Source organism: Bidens hawaiensis, unplaced genomic scaffold, assembly GCF_021521415.1.
Source record: "Bidens hawaiensis isolate Kalapana, Puna unplaced genomic scaffold, B.hawaiensis_p1.1 tig00050493_1, whole genome shotgun sequence".
In the NCBI taxonomy this organism is placed as follows: Eukaryota; Viridiplantae; Streptophyta; class Magnoliopsida; order Asterales; family Asteraceae; genus Bidens; species Bidens hawaiensis.
In genome coordinates this window covers 1,480-16,616 of record NW_027506154.1, presented here as the reverse complement: position 1 = coordinate 16,616, position 15,137 = coordinate 1,480, and the positions used below count along the sequence as shown (strand labels likewise).

The 15,137-nt window shown below is 35.5% G+C and overlaps 1 pseudogene; it reads right to left on the bottom strand.

Moving 5' to 3' along the window:
• The window catches only part of LOC143616892 (ras-related protein Rab7-like), a 49,953-nt pseudogene extending 35,557 nt beyond the window's left edge, over nt 1-14,396 (bottom strand).
• Nucleotides 14,397-15,137: the final 741 nt, after the last annotated feature.

Sequence of the window (15,137 nt, the reverse complement as noted above, 5' to 3'; positions counted from 1 at the left end):
GGAATGGTGGGAAGCTTGACGAAGCTTGGTTCCTGAGTTGCTCCAGATTTTGAACATACGGATCGACGGAACCGTAACTTGGGTTTTGGGAAGTGAGTGATCCATCCATTGATGTCCCATTGGGATTATCGGGATGTTCTTCTTCCGGTTCTTCCTCATTCTCTTCCTCTGGATCCTCCTCTTCTTCGGGTCCTCTTCTTCTTCGGGATCCTCCTCCTCTTCGGGTTCTTCTTCTTCCGGTTCATCTTCCTCCATGGGTTGTGTAGTTTCATTCACCATTGAGGGCATTTTGAAACTTTCATAGGGCATCATTACCCTCATCTTGGGCTTGCGGTACAGGCCTTCGCCATTGTTGGGTTGCGAGTTGACTTCGTTCATGGTGGAGCTTCCAGTAAGCCACCTTCATAGGTCAAAGTGGCATTGCATCCAGTCGGAGGATGGGGATCTTGGTTCTTCCTTTATTGGTCGGTTTGAGAGAAAGGCATAGGACAGATGTGGGTTTGGTAGGTATCCGGTTGGGTAGTACTGTGGCACTTGTGGTGGTTGGTAGGTGGGAATTTCTGAGGGGTGGTACGTCGGTACCTCAGTGGGTTGATACATAGGTATGGTCGGTGGATGATAGCTTGAGTGTCTTGGTGGTTCAATTCCTTGTCTTGGTGGACTATCGGGAACGTCTATTGGATAGTGTCTACTTCCGAGGTAGTACACAGGTTTGGTCAAATCGTGTTCCACATCTTAGTCAAAATACGCTTCATAATATCCATCACTCATGTTATCCTCGGGGTAAGGTTCAGCGATTCCTGCTTCCTTGGCTTTGCGTACATAGTTTTCCATCCAACTTTTGAATGACATCTACATTATGGGTGGTTTAGAATGTGGAGGGAAAGAAAAGTTTACCAGCCTATCTTATCCTTAAAACAAATAAACAATTACTTCCTATACTTGGATCGAAGCTTAGGTATTGTTTTATGATACCCAATTCGCTAAGATCGATGGCTCTGATACCAACGCTTGTCACACCCCAAACCACGGCCTAGGAGTGTGACCCTTAAAGTTGGTACCACAAGTGTAAATAAATCAGAGTTACGTCATATTAGCGAAAGTCTTATAAAACTTGTGGATTTAGGTTGTAAATATTACAAAAGATGGGATTATAAAATACCCGTTTAAGTTATAAAAGTATTACTTGTTTTATCATTACAAAACCACCATTATATATTTAAGTTTATACAAAAGAAAATCCGAACCATCGGATAAATAAATAGCACTTCGATACTCCAAGGGCTAATCTTGTTCACCTGCAAAATGTAACTAAAATACGTCAGCAACGAATGCTGGTGAACACGCTGACGCAAAAATATTTTCTTTTACTTTATTACCCCTCGAGACTACGCCTTCCTCAGCCCAACGTGGCTTAGGAATAACAAAGTTAAATAACACATTTATAAATTCATAAACAATTATTTGCTATTCTTGGATCGAAGATTGGGTATTGTTTTATGATACCCAATTCGCTAAGATCGATGGCTCTGATACCAACGCTTGTCACACCCCAAACCACGGCCTAGGAGTGTGACCCTTAAAGTTGGTACCACAAGTGTATATAAATCAGAGTTACGTTATATTAGCGAAAGTCTTATAAAACTTGTGGATTTAGGGTGTAAATATTACAAAAGACGGGATTATAAAATACCCGTTTAAGTTATAAAAGTATTACTTGTTTTATCATTACAAAACCACCATTATATATTTAAGTTTATAAAAAAGAAAATCCGAGCCATCGAATAAATAAATAGCACTTCGATACTCCAAGCGCTAATCTTGTTCACCTGCAAAATGTAACTAAAATACGTCAGCAACGAATGCCGGTGAACACGCTGACGCAAAAATATTTACTTTTACTTTATTACCCCTTGAGACTACGCCTGCCTCGGCCCAACGTGGCTTAGGAATAACAAAGTTAAATAACACATTTATAAATTCAAGTCTCTACTCTAGGTTACCTCAGCAAACACCGCTGCGTTCGACTTAGTTAAGTACCCGTAAATATACACAACGATCGTACTTCCCGTGGGAAAGCGTCCTACGATCAGGGTGGTGCGATGTGCCCATCGCGTAGTACCACCTATGTAAGGATCCAGAAACACGTATACCACAGCCTGAGGGCTAGGTTTATACTTTCATTTATAATGGTTTTAGGGACACGTAGTCCATTGTAAACATTTTCATATAACATGTTCGACTCATTTGAAAACAAGTTTAAAAGTTTGAGGCGTATTCACCTTTTCTCTTTGGGATCAGCTTCACTCACCGTCCGAGGGTCTTTCCCTTTTTATCTCGCACCTATAGTACGAGTATAAATATTTGTTAGTCGGATATACAATCCGGCTTAAGACCTTTAGTCTTATTTTATATCTCTACCTCGATTAACCTTTAGTTCATATATTTCTTTTACTTGAAAACCTTTAGTTTAAAAGTAAATTATAAACCTTTAGTTTATATGAAAACCCAACGCTTCTTCTTCTCTAAGAAACGTATTCTTTTTCTTTTATTATTTAAGAATACTCGTTATTACTTAAATAATAACTTCATAACAAAGAATATACATATATACTTACACACACATATACGTATTTACAATTTATTCTTTCATTCTTTTCTTTGTTATGTTTATTTCTCTTTTATCGAGGTATCGAGTATAACCTCGACTTGAGGCTTAAGCCTTTTATATAATATTATATTATATTCATTTGTCGTTACGCCTAACCTTGTTGGCGTTTCGGAAACCCTAAGAACTTTGAGCAGCACTTCAACGCCGCTTCACTTTCTCGATCAACTTTTGGCACTTCAACAATAGCACCACTCTTCGACAATTGATGGCACGCTTTTCGAGAACAAACACCTTTCTTGGTCGAATGTGGGTGGAGGGTGGTACGCACTTCGAGAATATATTGACACGGAAATCGAGGAATCAGGCACACAAATAGAAGGATTATGGCACGTTTATCGAGGCGGATCGTTAATATGATTGTTGGAATGTAGAGAGATGTTAGAGAGAGAAAGGAATGAGCTGTAATGGTGTGGAGAAATGAGATCTCGAACCTGCTATTTATAGACAATTTTTAGGGTCCCATGGCGATACACGATGGGCTCCTTGTCACCCGTCGCGTAGCGCGACGTAGCTTCGCTCAGTCACCATATAGGTCTGCCACGTGTCGCCACGTGGCAGACGGTGTGCCCTGTGTTAACACGTGGCGGACGATGTGCCACGTGTTGCTACGTGTCGGGACACGTGGCGAGAGGTGTGCCACGTGTGGACGCGTGGCAGTCTTGTGCCAGAGGTGTCAGGCCACATCATCGTGATACGCGATGACGTAGGTTCAACCAGCGATCGCGTATCGCTGTTGACCCTTCCAGAAGGTTTGACCAAGCCCTATCGCGATACGCGATGGGCTTGTCCTTTGTCCCGTCGCTTATCGCGATAGGACAAGAAAACAGACTTTTTGTTTTAAACCCTAAAGTTTGGAAATTTGGCAACTTTGGTCCCTTAACTTTGGAATGTTTACATTTTGAACTCGAAATTTTCACGATGTTACATAGATTCGAAGCAAACTAGTTCGACAAATCACCATAAGCCAAGGACTCGTTGATGGTACTAATTAGATTCACTCGGTGAAATTTGATGGATGAATGCTCATGTGGAGGCCATACGAGCTATTTCTAAATATTATTGGACATTTTCCTATAAATTCCTAATTTGATATTTATTGACTAAGAACCTTCGAACTCCAATAGTGTATCCTTAGAGTCATTATCCCCTTGGTAACACGTAAACTCTCAATCCCGTCTAGTATGTGCATCTTTGGCCTCTTTTACTAACTTTGAGAATGTTTCTTCGGCATTTTACAATACATAACTTTCTCATCCTTTTACTTTTCGGACAAACTTTTGGAATACTTATAACTTTCATAACATACTTTTTTTCGTTTTTTTTTTCTCTTCTTTTTTTTCTTTTTTTTATTTTTTTGTTTTTTATATCACCCTAAATTATATAACTATTTTCTAAGCTCGTAAAAAGATGGACATGTAGTGGTGTGCTGGTTTGAGTGCATCTAAGTCTTACCATCTCTAAGTTTTTAAACTATGGTAATCCTCCCTAAGCATCGAAATTCGGTTTCACCGTTTTTTCAAATTATTATATATATAAAATCTGCTAAAGATGACTACCAAAGCTAGTTGGGCCTACCGACATATCTCAAATCAGATATGAAAACCATCTCTTCTTTTATTATTATATTATATTTTATAAAAGTTTCGAGAGTTCGTTGATATGGGCTAAAATATACATATTTTTATATAAATATTTCATACACTTTTAAGTGTTTTGAGCTTGGTTTTTATTGAATATTATTCTTAGTTAGCTCATATGTGAGTTTTTAAGGTCTTTAATGGAGACGAGCTAAAACAGATTATTTTTACTTAACTTGAGACCACGAGCTAAAATGAAGTATTTCTTTTAAGCTTGAAACGAATGATTGAATAGTCCACTCATTATTTATTATTATTAATATATTTATTGAATAAAGTATCTCACGAAACTAATGTGCAACATGAAAAAAGAAGAATTGAGTTTGATTTGAAAGTATATATACTAATCCAACGTTATATTTGTTTTGGATAGTTATATAACATGGAGTTTTGTGGGCCACAAGAATTGGAGTAAGACTCTAAGATTGGTAACTGGGTTCAACAACAAGCAGCGAAATCAACAAGTACAATAGGGAGCTTTATTTTGGTTTCGTATGTTTAAAATACATTTACTACAAAAGAATTGGAGGCCCATAATTTAAGTTAACAGCCCACGTGAGCTTGTGACATGTTTTAAATATAAAAAGAGTTTCAACCTATTGAAGAAAGGAGGGCTTCGGGCGTCAGACTAGTGCCACCACTTGGACGGCTAATTGGGGGCAGCCCCTATTGGGGTTTAACGAGAGTAGGGGCCATCTTTGTTGAGTTGGTGAAGCTAGTAGCCAAGCACCTCCAAAAAGTCCACGGCCAAAATTAAATCAAAGAAGCAGGCTAGCAAGCAGGAGAATTAATTTAAGCTACCCGGCCACAACTCAATTAATTTAAGCTCACAGGCTAGTAGCTCAATTATATTTATTTCTTTTTCGATGAACCGTATTATTTGTTATATCTTTGTTTCGTCGATTATTATTATGATTGGCTAAACTTTTATACTGCCTGGGTTTGGATGAATACTTTTTAGACTTGTATTATTTTCAGTTTTGGATTATTATTGATTGGTTCATGCTTTGGTAAAGTTTTTATTTTATTTGGTTGTGATGCATATGCGTATTTGGTATTAATTTATTATCAGTTTTTGTTCCATATGCGTCTTTGTGAATGTCTTTCATGTATGGATTCATATTAGGTTACTTACTGTGTGTTTGTAACTAGTTTATGGTATATAGTTAACGTATTCCATAGTAACGGTAATTGAGAGTTTAGAGATACCTTTTATTCTGTCACTTGAGAGACCGGGAGGTAATTAAGTGTCGTCTGTTTTGGTCTTTTGCGGATTTGGGTAGTGATTGCACGGGAGTGAGTTACCCTAGATTCCTTTAGATTCTTACAGATCCGAGTTATAACCGAATTAAATAAGAATACTCCTTTACGCCCTAGGGTATTTTGTGATTAGAGAGACCGGGAGGTGATTTAATCTTTAGGTACCTTAGCATAGTTAGGTAAGGTGAGACCGGGAGGTGATCCGAACCATTAAACCGTTGAGCTTACATGATATTTAGGGTTCTTAGGTATTGTTAGTGAGATCGGGAGGAGATCTAGCATACTTTAGTTATTCCTTAGTGTCATAATTTTAGAATCTGGTTCCTGATCATAAATCCAATTCCGAGAGTTTACGAGTTGACTAGTAGGATTCCTTACCTAGGTAGTTGTTTCACCCTATTTGAGTTTTACCTCTATTTGTTTGTGTCAGTTTTAGTTTAAGTATTATTTAATTTATAATTAATAATAAAAAAACAGAAAACAATTAAATTTATTTATTTAAGTTATTAATCAGAGTCTAGTTTAGGTGTCGCTAGTGTCATGTGGGTTCGATATCCGGACTTCATTAGGCTTTACTACAGTTGATAGGTACACTTGCATGTCTAGTGGTCTAGCATTAGAATAGTCTAGATTTATAAATTTAAAAATAGAGTGTCTAAGTTAGGTTAGTATTTTTATAGACCTCGTTTTGCACATCATTCGTTAACACAACGGTAATAATATCATTTCCTGCTTCACGTAGAAGAAAAACAATTTTCAAGGGACATTTTTCTCTAAAACTTTTTTTTTAATATTAACTCCCAAGATTTTCAATATTCTTTTATTTTTCTTAACAATGAAAACGTCAGTTCCCATCCCCATACTTAAATTTCACATTGTCCTCAATGTGAGACAAGCAACAAACAAAACTAAACATAAAGAAAAATAAAGAGGAACAGACTCCCCTGGTATATGTGATCATGAAAGTGTGCGGTGAATCATGGTCCTCGCCCTCCTATTCGAACGCAAGCTTAAAACTTCAGTGCTCTCTATCAAGATATCATTCACGAACGAAAGCGGCAATCCTTAAGAAAATTGCATCCCCACACTTGATTAAACTCTAGCTCATCGGCCGTCATCAACCAACCAAGGAATAACCTGCAAGTAAGAGAAGAAACACCCGGCAAAACTCGGAAATATAAATAAAAATGAAAATAAAATAATAAGGAAAGATATTACCGGATTGCCTCCCGGGAAGCGCTACGTTTATTGAATAGTATTCAGCCGGACTCGCTCCTGAAACCTCAATCAGGAGGCTTCTCCTTTATTCGCTTCTCATCAGTACTCCTCAACACTCTCCTATTACAACTGGTCGGGAAGAAACCAACTGCACCGCTCTTATGGGACCAAACATACAACGTGAACTTGGCCCACCAACTCGTAGACTCCCCCCAATAAATGATTCCTTGAAGTGAAACGGGAGTGATGAACACTTCTGCACGCCATGATCTCTAAGCCTAGATATCCTCTTTATTATTTTAACCAACTTTTTAAACCTCGACACGTCCCAAATGGAGATTGAGTACGGTTCATGTTTTGGTTTTTCATAATCCAAGTGAAATGGTGGTAAGACTGAATCACCAACCACCTCATGGGTCTCCTCACAAGGCTCCTTCTTGACCCCCACACTTGGCTCGTTATACAATAGATCCTCAAGCAACTTTAAATCGCCAAGTGGGTCAAACTCTCCTTCATCCATCACTGTAAAATCCACCAACTCATCACCAAACTCACCCCTAAACTCGTCTTCCCACGAGGGAACATACTCCTCTGACCGCTTTTCCATCCCCACATCTTCAAATTCAATAATCGGCTCACTAAGTTGTGATTGACTCATTAAACCAAGCCGCATTCCATCTAAAGCTTGTTGGGTTGGAAATGGGGCAATTGGATTTGTATCATGGATAATGCGTAACCAATCAAACATTACCTCATCAGGATCTGGTATTTGTTCAATGAATTCACCGGATGAGTTTTCATAACCCAGAAGATTCCCCCTTAAATCAAACATCAAACGTAACCAGGGTTTCACTCGATTTTTCTCTTTGCAATCCAGAATCCTCTTTATCTCCATCTGCCAAATGGTGTAACGTTTTTGTTCTTTGACTCCATTCCCGTAAGTTTCCATAACAACACACTTAAACAGAAACGGATCACGGGCACCAGATAGTAGTAGAAGAAAATTAATTAAAAAATAAAGTTAAACTATTTAAAAGAAAATTAAAATAAACTATATTAATCTAAATATATCTACAAAACTATAAAAAGCAAGTCCTCAACTCAGGTCGTTCTCCAATCGCCTCAAATCGTGTCCCCGGCAACGGCGCCAAAAACTTGATGTGCAAAAATATATCTATGAAAAGTACTACTCACAACTAAGCTTTAAATTAAAACGGATTATCATAACTTAAGTTCACACAACCGGCAAGTGTACCGATCGTATGTAGTAAAAACTAAGGAAGTCCGAGTATCGAACACAAAGACACGTGATGTAACATTTCGGGTTTTCGTTTAAGTATCCTTGTAATCATACCCGACCCGTTTAAAGGTTCGGGTCACTCATTTAATAAAATCGACGCATTTATTGAGTATATTTTCTTTTAAAAAGTTTTAGTTTTATTATTAAATGATTTAAATTTTCAAACTTACAAAAATTGACATTTTCCACCCAAACTCAAACTATAACTCATTCTCGTTCCATCTATAAACTCTGAGGACCCGATATGTAAATTCTGATTAAAATAATATATTATAACCCAAACCACCTCCTGGTCCGACCAATTGACCCAAAAAACCCGACCCGCGCACCCGAAATCCTTCAAACCTCCAATTCCCGCTCGTTTATGATCGATTAACTTCGGCAAGTGGCATATTCTGTCGAATAAACGCATAACCGACACTCAATTATAGTAAACGCCTGTTAATTAGTCCGTAATTTGATCAATTAACCATTTTTAAACCTAAACAAACCCTAATTCGTGATCGTATATAATCCCTTCGTATCATTTCAATTAAACCTGCAGAAACAATCCCTTCACTATCGCAACCCTTTCCCCTAATTCAACATCTCGCCACCTAATTAAAGCCCCTTCTGGCTGCAACTAGTTTAATCAGTTTCACAATCTTACCAGCTGTTTTAATTCGATTGAAAGGTATGGCTAGAATCGCGATATGTCATAGAACAATAACCCTAAACTCGTTTGATCAAACATGGACCAGATTATCCAATTGGATAATCTAGGGTTCATATCCTTTTTTTAAACTCGTTCAGATACTTCGGATCTGCAATATCTAACAACTGGCCATGTTGACCCAGTTGGTTGGTCCGCTGATTAACATAGGATGGGTCGCGGGTTCGAACCCGACCCAGCCCGATTTTGGGTTTTTTTTTAGCTCTTTCTTTTCTTGTTAACTTTATTTAAGTTTTTTGGTTCCTTTTAATATTAAATAAATCCCTACACAATTAATCATTTAAATATTATAAACTGACACTTTGAGTCGTTTTCCTGTCACCCTAAACCCGGTTTCCTTTTATTTATTGTTTATAAAATATATTAAGTAATAAATGTTATTTTCTTAAAACCGAACCTCTAAGTCTCACGAAACCCGATTTTTATAGCTTTATATTTTGAAAACCTTTTTAATCAAATTTTTACATTTACATATAATCCAATATTTTGATAAACCGAACTTAAATTGTTCATAATAAATCTCCTTTTAAAACTCCACGTTAATTTATATATATTACATAATATTTATCTTATTTATCAAAAATAATTAATAATGATGATGATTAAATACTAATAATAATAGTAGTAATAATTAAAACATTAATAAAATACAACAACAACCATACGATGATGATAATAAGACTAATTACACATTAATATTTCATCGAATCTCAAAACCCGTCATAAATCTTGATATTTCATTAAGACTATACTTAATTCATGTTGTCTTAAACAACTAGGAATATTTGTCGGTGAACCTCGAGGAGCTCGATCGTTTTCATCCTAGTTCTTTTATTATCTCGTCTCCACTTAATCCACTTGTTAAAGTAAGTAAATTCACATCCCCCTATAAAAGTTCATAAATAAGTGAGACTATTACATAGACAATTACAGACTAACGGCAGATAGACGGGCAACAAGCTGCGCCGGTACCCCCTTCTGAATAGCAAACCCTACCCTACTAAACACAACGTTCCCTTAGCATAAGCGGGGTTACTGTTGAACACATGCGCCATACTTGATTCCCCCTTTTTACCGTTTTAAGTTTTGGGGGCATTATGCGTTCACAATCAAACGTGTTATAGATTTTCACTACGGTTCCAATATATGCGATTATTGAAATTGCTCGATTAGTTGATACGTGTAAATGTGACTATGTGTTTACTTTTGTTGTGGTGATTGGTATCTCATCCTCATCCTCATCCTCATCCTCGTCCTCATTAGTATGATCATACGCCGTCGAATTAGCTCGTTATCAATATGATTCGAGTGAAAAGACAACTTTTATTTATTGTTACACTAATTGTAGTGATTTACGATTATCGCATGAAATTGTCTTTTATTGTTATATATACTCAAAACTGTGGTTAACTTGCTCAACTTTATGTTGACAAAATATATATTCTCACGCATGGCGCAGGTAGCTTTATCGGATAAATCAAGTATTGGAAGTTAGATGAGACCTTAGGTTGCTTGATGATTGAAGAAAAATTTATTTTAAGTTATTCAAGTTTTGAATATTAAATTGTAATGGTATTTCATTTGAAACGATGTTTGTGCTTCTGAACTTGACATATGAATGAATAATTTATATATTGACACGTGTTTTTCACTTAGTGTCTTCTGAGCTATGATACAATCAATGTTGCGCCCTGGCATGTTCCGCCGTAGGTTGGGGTGTGACACGTGAGGCGGCTCAGATTACTAACCCTACTCAAGTCCTGCCTAAATAAAATATTTGTTTAATTTATATATCTAAACTAACTTAACTAACTTAACTTAACTAACGGTGAAACTTAACAAAATTAACTAGAAACTTAACGGGATTTAACGATAATAAGAAAACGAATCACCTAGGTAAGATGACTTAACGGGTATAGGATGGCTCAGGTGCTAACAAGTGTTTGAAACCGGCTTCTAAAGATGAACTAAGATAGATGTAATCAAGGCAACTGGGTCCCTACGGTCAGTTTTACCAGAAAACCCTAACAACGTCTATTTAGCTTTTAATTTACGGTTGTTTATTTACGTACCCTAATGATTTATTACTTGGTCCATATCAAAAGCACAATACTCACTAAGGCTCGAGCTAACTACAAACCTAGGAAGAGAGGGGTAATTCAATAATAAGGATAAAATAACTCAAGTTACAAACTAACCTAGTGGATAGCTAGAAAACCGCAGTGGTCTCACAACGGGTAACTAAATCAACTAAAGCAGAGTGATAAGCTAACCCCTAAGGTTTTGGTCCAACTCAAAGAGGATGATCCTACTGACCTAAATGATTCAAGAAACATAAATCCTAATGGCACGCGTCTACCACAATCAATCAACACACTCAGTATTAACCAAACTAGTAATTAAGGACTACACGAAACAAATTCATGCAATAATCAACTACTCGAGGCTCATGTAACCTAAAATACATCTAATGGCAGCAAGGTTCATGGAATAATATCACAAATTATGAACTTTACAATAACTAAACAATCAAACACGAAATTAGCACCGAAAAGTGATAAATTAACCGTTAAACATCAAACCTAGGTGATTCAAACAAGTTTAGCCAAGCATAATGAATGAACGGTAGATAAAATAGATAAATATGATAAACTTGTTCATTAGAATCTGATTACACCTTGCTTGAGTGTCTAAAACTCAAAAACGAACTCACAATCGTTAAAATACTCAAAACCAACAACCGGGTGATGAAATAACGAACCGGCTGCTCCTCCTCCTTGGTATTTCGTTTGGAACATATATTTTGTGGCTGGAATCGTGGTCAATTCGTTTTTAGGGTTTAGGGTTATTAAATATATCATTAAACTTGATAAACAAGCCAAACTAGGTCCAAACAAGCCCATATAAGACAAAATAGTCATGTTGATGCATTTGGGCAGCCATGGAACACCCCTAGGGACCCGAGCTACATAACCATGAAGGGTCAGGTGGCCGCGCGGCGTGGCCATGCCCTTTGGGTCTTCGTTTATCGATTGCTGACTCGTTTAAATTCGTTTGTGCGTACCAACTTCATACAAACTCCGTTTTAGCTTATTCTTTTTTCATTTGACTCGTTTTCTTGCTCTCTTCAACATGGGATCTATCACATACATAAAAATGTAATTTCATGCAAGAATAAAAAATAATCGTTAACGTTTAAGCACAAAATAACATAAAAACTGTTAGGAAAACATGTGTGTTTTACACAACATCAGCTTGGGCCTCTAGGCGAAGTTGTCCTAACTTCACCACTTCGACCCAGCTGGTCAGAATTGCATAGCGACGGTCACAAAATGCACCAACACTTTTGATATTTAAATAACATTTATCTCTATCTCAATTGTATTCAAACCTCCTTACCTCCACTATAAATAGAGGCTCTCATTCTTATTATTTTTCAAACAAAATCTCATTCTCTCTTTCTCTCTAAGCATAAACAAGTAAGTCTTTATAATTATTTTGTTTTTCATTGATGTTTTTTATACATTTTTGCTTTCTATTATGAATTTCTTCTTGTTTTTTCTTATATTCTTGAGTTTTCCTTTGAATCTTCATATTTGTTCATATACTCTCACCATAATCATCATAAATTGTTAATAAAACCCTTACTTTTTGCTTTAAAGATTATGATGATCATGTTATTCCAAGAAATCACAATTATTTTCTCAAGATCTTGGATCAAAAGTATAATTTTTTCATGAACTACTATGAATATTTTTATGATATTCAAAAACTCATAAAAATATCATAAATTATAATATTTACACTTTAAACCCTATACTTTCATAAATTTCATTAAATATCATAAATTATAATATTTACACTTTAAACCCTATGCTTTCATAAATTCAATAAACATCCTAAACTATAATATTTACACTTTGAACCCTATACTTTCCTAAATGACAATAAATACACAAAACTGTATGATATTACACTTTTAACCTCATACTTTCTTATTTATCAAAATCATTCTAAAACATTTTGAGCTAGTATACAAATAGAGTATAAATCGGGTATGTATGTATCTGACGAGCAAACGATTCTGCCTAAGGCAAGAGTGGCGTATATAATCCCATTGGACCCGTGACTCTTACCTGAGAATCAACTTGCTGGAAGTCATGCTCTTGGTTTAGAACGTTCTAGTATGCGACACTCTAACTAATTTAAAAATCAAAACTTAATCTAGGGCATCCCGTGACCGGTTCAACTAACTCTTGTTCGTGTTCGTGTTCATCTATCAAGCAAGGTGAGTTCATAGCCCCTTTTACATGTTTTTAAGCGTTTTATACTTTGGGGTAGAAACATGCAACTTATTTATTCTACGTTTTATAAATGCTATTTGATTTAAGCTTTATTCATAATATTCATTGTGTGTGATCATTACGAGTATATACTTAATCGCATGTACAACCATTAACTTGTTAAGCCCGTGGTAGTATGATGATAGATCTCTTGGCCCGACCCGCCCACTCAGGCCTCGGGTAGAGGCCTGTGTGTTCAGAATCCGACGATCGTTAAACATTAAACATAATAGTCTAATCGTGGATTAGACGACTCGCTACGTGTCAGAGGTTTGGTTGTAATCGCTAAATTATATAAAGTAACTTAACACAGATGGAATATTTTCAACATAAAACATATTTCTCCATAATTTTAAATTTAAAACCTATGTTCTCACCGACTATTTTTAGTTGACACTCTCGCATGTTTTTCAGGTAATGGAAATTAAGGAAGATTCTTGAAGTATCACTTAGGGGATGTGTCAGACTTAGAAGTTTAATTAATTGCTATGTCATATAATCTATTTTGGATTATGTTTGGTTTGAACTTGTTGGTTTATTTCAGTAAGAGTTTTTACATTTAACACCATGTGCATGATTTCAATCTACGCACGCCCCGGCGTTTCCGCCTTCAGCCGGGGGGGGTGACAAAGCCTGTCATTTATTTGCAATTCTTTGGTGACGAAATCAGCTCCAATTGTAGTTTTGTATTCCTCACTAAATTCCTTTGTACATATCTTAAAACCAGTTAAGTTAATCGAACCACATTAACCAAATCAAATCCATATTAACTTTGAATTTACATGAGCATATTCAGATTTCATAATAAATTCATAATATAAACAAAAAGCAATAAAACAACTTATTACTTTATCTTATCAACAACTTATTCAAAAACTAAGAGATCGAAATGAGAAAACGAGTAGGATACTGATTTATCAACGACGTCTTACCAACCCTGAAAAAAAAAGACATAATTAATATTAAAGTGATGGATCAAATCATGAAAACAAATAAAACTCTAAATATATAACATGCATGCATGCATAACACTGTCACCAGAGACGATGATCTTAACTTAAGCATAGACATGTCAAACCTAGAGACCCGAGATTGGATTGGATCAATCTGCATTTCTTTCTTGAGGTTTAATTTTATACAAATGGTAGGTCACGTTTTTATTATTATTATTATTCAAGTTGGCGGCTACGTACCACCAACTTCTACAAATTGTGATTTTATTATTATTATTATTATTATTCAGGTCGATCGGCGGCTACCAGGAAATATACAAATTGTTTAAAGTGCTTATGAGATGAGAACATGCATATATAAACCAACTAGCTTTATTATAATCTATATATAAGAAAAGAATATTTTTCAGGGTTGGTAAGACGCCATTGATGAATGATGAATCAGAATCAGTATTCTACTCATTTTATTCGTTTTGTGTTAAAATTGTCGATAAAGTTGAGTATCGGTCAACTTTTACCATATCTGTTGTTTAAGATTTAATAATAATAATAATAATAATAATAATAATAATAATAATAATAATAATAATAATAATATTTCAGTTTTCAGTTTTTCACAAACTTATTAATGTAACGAAACGTCTTTAATTATGTTTAGACAAAAATATAATTAAATACAATCTAATTGTAATAGGTGTTTATGATCTTATAGATAAACAGAAGTTTGCCAGTTCATTGTTATGAGTTTTCATTAGTTGTTAAAATAAATTTTAAGTAATGATATTTTGTTATTATGGGCTAACCCATTACGAAATTTCCAATTATATCCTAGAAAATAAAATAAAACTTCCTATTATATTCTATTCCTTGTATTAATTATTAAGAACCAGTTTGAGTCCCCTTGTCACAGGTCGATGGTTTATTAGGTTTTTGTGTTTAATCGTTTCGCTATTCATATTTTGTAATGATTTATTTTATTTTTTGACGTAGTACACAAACACATACTGACATCTTGATATGTTTAAATGAACAAACACAAATAT